The following is a 7,557-nucleotide window of genomic DNA, read 5'->3' as shown; positions in this document are numbered from 1 at the left end:
CCGGTCTCTAGTTGTAATACAGTATTCCCGCCAGACGGTGGCTATAGTGTCTTGAAGCTGCATTAGCAAACAGAAGAAGAAGAATGCTAACTGCATTGAATAGCAAAAGAAGAACAAACATCAGCAAAAAATCACTGCAATTTTCTCCTTTTCTGAATCTCACACTACTACACACGTATTTCCAGAGACGGTGAAGTGCATGGCTGTAAAATGTAAACACACACGCCACGCCCCATCACAGAAACACCAACATGAGCTATAGCAATGCAGCAGAAGTAGCTCACTAAAGCAATTTTATTTGACACAGAACAGTTATAGTTAAAGGTAATGCTATTTGAATGAGTGGATATCAGTGTTGCCAACTCCTCAGTAAGGAAAGTAGCTATTAGCTGTCCAAAAAGTTGCTAGAAGTCGCTGAATGACGTCATCACTTAATTTGCATGTTTTAAATTACAATGGACGCTGTGGGAGAGACGTGTAACGTTGAGGGAGAGACAAAAAGAGGTTAAAAAACACCCTAAATATGTTTAGAACTACACTGAGGAGCCTACAACAAATCAAACTAAAACATTACATTTATCAATCATAACATTTTCTACATGCTTATTGTATACAATCTACATTAACTATCTAAATGGACCAAAAAGAGACAGTAGGTGGGATCAGCCAGCGGTGTCTTCGTACATGAGTGATACATCTGCAGTCTGGATGCTCTGAAGGCAGCTAGGAGGGACTCACAGCAGCATCCACTGCTCATTGAGTAGAGTAAGAATGGTACATGCTTTCACCTCAGTCTCCAAAAGCCTCCATTAACACCAGTAAACATTGCTAGATTTGTCGCTAGTTGCTTTTTTGAAAAGAGTTGCTAGAGAGGTCTGAAAACTCGCTAGATATAGAGACAAAGTCGCTAAGTTGGCAACACTGGTGGATGTGGACTGCTCTGTGCCAAAGACGTAAACAACCCTTGAAAAGTCACGGACACTACTCAATCCTGCATTCCCCCTCAGAGGTCCTTATTTTCTGTTGGATTCAACAACACAAACACGTGTTATCAGAGCTACCGTTGCTTAGCCACCCCACTTCCCCACCACCCTCTTTGTTTCAATTAGCCAGCTCTCAGGACTGTTGCAAAGCTACAAAGTTACTGTCATGAAGTACAGCTGTGTTTCTTTATTTAAAATGGTAAAGTTTGAAATATGGTCATATGATCTGACCCAGACAGTTTGGAAAGGGAATAAAAGAAAAATCCCACTAACAGGGACTGGAGGATGTTTCTGTTTATTCTGCATTTTTAAGGAGATCTACCATTTGGTGATGTCTCACGCCCCTCTCACTTAACTTAAGCTGTTCAGAGCAGCCTGCAGTCTTATCCTGGGCTTACTTCACCAACAGGTTTACCTCACAGTTTGAAACTTTCACCATGTTTTGTATTGACTTCCAACTTTAAATGTTTATTTGTTTTAAAAGCATGAAAAAGCTCAATACCACCTCTGAAAGAGTTACGCAAAGATTTGCATTATTAGGAGCATCACTGAACTGACTTAAAAGTGTTGTAGCCACTTGCTAGCAGGTTTACAACCTCATTTAGCTCCACCATAATGTTATGTTGAGTCGTCATCTCCAATATGGCGACTGCCATTGTTTGGCTTCAACACCCCTCTTCCATAGGGTGGAGTCACTCTGTATTCATCAATGTTTTATACAGTCTATGATTGAACTCCACAAGGACTGCTTTATATACTGTTTTCTAACTGAAACATTAGTAGATGGATAAACTGAGACAACTAACAGAATGCTTCTGAATGAATCCAAGAGTTGTTATTTCTGTCCTACACACCTTTCATTTTATTTTTATTTAACCATTATTTTACCAAGAGAGCAGCACCTATGCACCTTTTTGACGTTTTGGAATTTTAATTTGGAGTACACGTATGTCAACTAAAAATTTAGCTAACATGACTACCAATACAGAAAACTACATCTTTCCTTTGTTTGTTTGTTTGAGGATTCTGACCAAATCACTCACGTTGAAGGCTTTTACTAATTTCTAAGAAATGTTCCATTTTAGTTTCAGTTTGATCTCACTCAGGGAGTTTGGAAATCAGGCTTTTGTCCTATTTGTGTTTCTTTAGCTGACTGTAGGAATGTTTCATCATAATTCTTCCATTTCTTTCCATCCAAAGATGTTGATCTCTTGACATCAGGTGAAGTACATCTTCCAAAGTCGCACCGAGCACTCTCTGCAAAGTACATAAATATCTTTTTCCAATCGAAGAGTGGGTTGAAAATGTCGCTGATTGGAGTTGCTAAACTGTCCCCAGTGGCCTAAGAGCAGCTGATAATTGTGAGTGGGATAGATGTGTATATCAAATAGTTTACAAAATGAAGCCAGCTGTGTTTCCCTTGCATACTGTGGCTTCCTGACACGCACCATTAAACCTTATTAGCTACTTCCTTTAACTGAGATCCTCCTCACCCCATCTTCCACCCCTCATATTAACGTTTTTCTGTTCCTCCAACTGGAAATTATTTGCTTTATTGTAGAGTGTCAACCCCGTGCTGTAGTTTTCTGACGCGACATAATTGGCACTTTGGAATATAATCATGGATGAGAGCTGCGTGATTGGGGTCTTTAATACACAAATTTCAGCAGATTGTTGATCACTCTGCTCTGCCTTCGCCCCCCCTTCCCCCCGGTCTTTGCTGTGTTTGTGTCTCATCTCTGATCCCTCTGTCAGTCTGTGCACCTTCTCCCAAAGGTCCTGTCTGCTTCGCGCTACGCACAAGCCATTAGCTTTGAAATGACTCATAAAGAATCAATTGAAAATGATCACAATAGGAAGTGAATATCAAAGGGGACGCTGCGTGGCTCATGAACAGATGTCGGCATACACGCTGCATGTCAGACACATTATCACTTTATGCAGACATTAACAGCACAGCCAAATGGCAGAGATAATTGCAGTGTTGTTTCGATATGACAATAAATTTTTGGAATGTGCAAGAGGAGGAAAAATAAGCTGTAATGACTCCAAATACATGGATGAGTTTGTTGTTTGGTACAGCTCGTGTACGAGCATGTGATGATGTCAGCCAGTCATAAACCAGAACATGAACAAAAGTGGATGATACGAGGTTTGCTGGAAGTTATCATATGAAGCTTGAGCTTTCATAAGACGTGATGTATTATTGGGGATTGAGGTTGTTGATTCGACCCAAAGATGTTGAAGTAATTACTTTGTGTACCTGGGTGGTCCCAATGAGAATGGAGCACTTGGTACGTGTGTGTGTTTATGTGTGTGCATGCGCTTGTATTCAAGGGTGTATCCTGGGTTTGTGTATGCTGGCCTTTTTACAATTGATAGCTTCTTAGTAACAGCAAAAATAGAGTAGTTGTCTGATAGTTTAAAATTAGAGCGGTTAACCCCTGCAGCGCTGGAGCAGATTGATGGGACTTTCTCAAAATGGAGCTCTTTTACTGGACTGCAAGGTTCTCTGAGGATTGCGAGAGACAATGAAACATATTGTAATTTTTCCTTTCACATGTTCAGTTTCAGCTAAATATTTGTAATAATATTGCAAATTCAGTTTGAGAAGAAAGTCTATTTTGGAGTCATGTTTGTGAGCACAAATGCTGATAATGTCAGAAAGAAAGGAAAGAAAGGTACTTTATTAATCCCCAGAGGGGAAATTCAATTTTTTCACTCATGCTATTTTTTTTGGACATGCTACACACACACAGTATATACACACAATCATGCACACACATGCAGTGAACATGCTTAGGGAGAGATGTCAGAGTGAGGATGCTGCCATCAACCAGCACACCCGAGCAGTTGGGGGTTCGGTGCCTTGCTCAAGGGCACCTCTGCAGTGCCCAGGCAAGTGAACCAGCACCTCTCCAGCCACCAGTCCACTTGCCAAACTTCGTCCATATTGAGACTCGCAGTTTGGTGACCTTTCGCTTCCCAAGCCAAGTCCCTATGGACTGAGCTACTGCCGCCCCCAGTCATATAGTTCCACTAAGGGTTTGGCAAATTTTAGAACTATGTCATAAGACTACACAATACATCAATAATGGTTCCATCATGCTTTCATTTTGCTCCACTCCCAATAGTAGCTGCTTTGGTGAAAGAGACGAAGAGTTGTTCAGAGAGATGACAAGGGCCCCTCTTGAAATCTGATTAGCCAAAACCAAAACATTTGCTCCCCTTATTCATTCTTTAAACCCCAGTGTTCCATGTTTACTCACTGAAAGCTGGGGTTGGTAGTCAGATTTAGATCCACTTTTTGTTATACTGGTTACAATGATCTTTTTGTCCCGATGGCAATCAATACATAATGTGTTCTTAAAAAAGAAGTAAAAAAAGCTGCTATCTACAGCCGGAGTAAACCTGGGAAAACATCAACCAATCCCTGCCATCAGGAGCCAAATGATGAAACCAATCAGATCCCGTCCTGTCGTTCTGCCCGCCTCCTGCAAAGCGTACATTTCATGTTTGTTTGTGTTTTTAACTTTCACTATGAGAATGTTTTGGTGTTTTCTTACCGCTGAGTGAGACATGAGTTGACGTAATGCAAAACACAAACCATGTGCTGAGGACCGTTTTTTAATCAGTCACCATCATATGGTAGTGAATCAGTGGCACTCATACATGTGAGCGCGGGCGTCGTTTTGGAGGAGCTCTGAGGGGAGGGGGGGAGGGGTTAGACGGAGTCCTGACAAAATGCTACATTCAAATTCATGCTAGTTTTCTGTGGCTACCAACTCTAGCTTTTATTTGTGCAAATAACTCCCTCCACTTTGTGTGTACGCAACACCCGAAGACAAGAGGCCCATGATGCTAATAGGGGCAAACTTGCTTGTACAACAGATAGCTGGAATCAAGTGACAGGTAAAGGTTTACAACATCCAATATAATCTGATCTCCTCACTCACTTTCATAGCGGCACACAGACACTATCAATAGTTCCTACATTTTTCAGATGAATGAACCTTTGTTAGAATAGATTGTACTTTATTTATCCCTGAAGGGAAATTCAGTTGTTTTGCAGATAAAATTATAAAAATGGATGCCATTTATTGAATGTGTAGAGAAACTGTCATTCCCGGCAACTTAAAGCAACATATGTCTGTGAGGCGTTTATTTTTATTTTTTTCTTTCCAGACCTGATCATGTGATAGAATGTAAATGTCCCTGTTTCCTAACTGACCTGTGTTTTCCTGACCTCCTTTAAATCTAATACAAGTGAATTATGTACACTGTTGTACCTTTACAGCTGAAGTGTCTTGTTTCAGGTTTTTTTTTTCTTTTCTTTTTTCTTGTTTGTTTGTTTTTGTTTTGTTGTTTTGTTTGTTTTTTTCTTTAGTTTATTTGTATGAATATGTATATACATATCTATATGTCTATACACAGTTAATCTATGTTTAATGCCAGGTGTTGGCAACACTACTCTTGTTATGAAAATGTGAAAAATAAAATGTTCAAAAAAGAAACAAACAAAAAAAAATTATAAAAATCACATAAAACAAGTAATTCAGGTGTCTGTCAGCTCATCTCCCATTGGCTAGAGAGTTATGAAGCCTAATGGCTGCAGGGATGAACTATTTTCTGTATCTCTCGGTCCTGCAGAGATGAGCCGTCCACTGCTGCTGTTTCTCTGCTCCACAAAGAAGTTGTGAAGTGGATGATCTGTGTAATTTAGAATGACCTCTAGCTTCTTCTGTGTGCATCTCTCCATCTTGGTACGTTTATCACATGATACGTCACTGGCACGAATGATTCGCTGAAGATCAGAGTTTTCCAACTGTTGCATATAAGCGAATGAAGCAAGTAGCGCTTTGGATGTGTCGCAAAATTGCACTCCATCTGGATTCAGGAAACTCCTTTTTGTTTCTCTTTTGTGGGTGTTCTTCGGAGTAAAGGCCTGTTGTAGCAGTAAATAGCTGTTTGACATTCAGTTTCAAATGTCTGCATGAAAAATGCATGATCAAGGCGCTTTTTTATTGTCATTCAGTGACTTCAGTTTCACAAAGTCAAGATACAGATTCAACATTGTGCTCACACTGTAGATAAAATCATGCAATGGATAGGATAGGATAGGATAGGATATTACTTTATTGATCCCCCGGGGGGGAAATTCAGTTGTTACAGCAACCCAGACATAAGTCCAATCAAGAAAGAAGTTTCAATAAGTAGAAAATAAGTACAATAAGTACAAAATAAGATAAAAAAAAATAAGTACAAAATAAAAATAAAAAATAAAACAAAAAATAAAACAAAATAACATAAAATAAATAAAAAAATAAAAATAAAAATAAGTAAAATAAAATAGATAAATAAAGCTAGAATACAATTTAGATATATACAATGTTACAAATGGAATTTAAATTAAATAGCAGTAATTACAGGCAGTATTAAAAAATGTTTCAGTAGTGACAGGTTGACATGGTGTGATTATGGTTGGTAATGACAAATTAAGCAATAAATAGAAGATTATTTGTATGTAATATGACCATGGGTTGTACTTAGAATAGTAATGTAATTTAACAAAATATAATATAGCAAGATAATTATATAATACAGTATATTATACATTATAATGCCAGCAGCAGTCAGGAGAGAGTTCAGGATGGGATGATGGAGTGTGACAGACAGAGCAGGGATGTTATGGATCTGTTCATGGGGGGGTGTCAGTGGTCAGCATGGTGCAGTCTGTGGCCTCCATTACTGTTTAACAGTCTGATGGCGGTGGGCACAATGGGTTAACATCGTTTGTGACAACATTAATATTTCCACTAATCAATCATCTGATATTATTCACGTGAATGCCCTGATGTGCCTCACACAGGTCAGCCAGACTAATGTGTAACTTGACAACACTGAGGGCCACAAACTCCATTTTTCTTCTCTTTTCCTCTTAGAGGAGCCCCACACGTCCTTGAAGCTTTGCAAAGTGTGATTTGTAAATGAGATAGGCGAGTATTACAGACCCTTGGTATTTCTCTTGGCGCCCTGCGATCAATTAAAGAGCGACAATAATAAATGTATACATTTAGAGGGATTTCACTGCAGTGACAAATGATTTTACCCTTGAGCTATTGACATTGTCTGGGAATAAGCTGTGTCTGTCCCTGTTGTGTATTCTGTCTGAGGGTCCCTTCCTCTGCTCGGGGAGTCTGAGGACATGGCAGACGCATATTCATCATTAACATGTGAGCATGGAGGCACACACAAACAGACACACACATACACACATGCATTTTTCCATGCCTAAACACATCCTCTGATCAGTCATTGTTCAGTCTGTGCATTGTTGTAGGTCTCTGGGCACTCAGGTCAAAAGCAAAGTTAGATTTAATCATTGTTCTCACTTATAATGAGATTTAGAAAGAAATATTTGTGTGCTTGTGTTGCTGGCTGATACCATCTTTAGATGGAGGTAATTGGATCCCCTGCAGTCAGCTGAATGATGATTGTGAGCTCTCTTATTAAGTGGGACGAGAAAATTGAAGACTCGATGTGGTTACATGTTCTTTTGTTGTTCGGCTGACAT

Source organism: Notolabrus celidotus, chromosome 12, assembly GCF_009762535.1.
Source record: "Notolabrus celidotus isolate fNotCel1 chromosome 12, fNotCel1.pri, whole genome shotgun sequence".
Classification (NCBI taxonomy): Eukaryota; Metazoa; Chordata; class Actinopteri; order Labriformes; family Labridae; genus Notolabrus; species Notolabrus celidotus.
Note: the sequence above shows the minus strand (reverse complement) of the source record.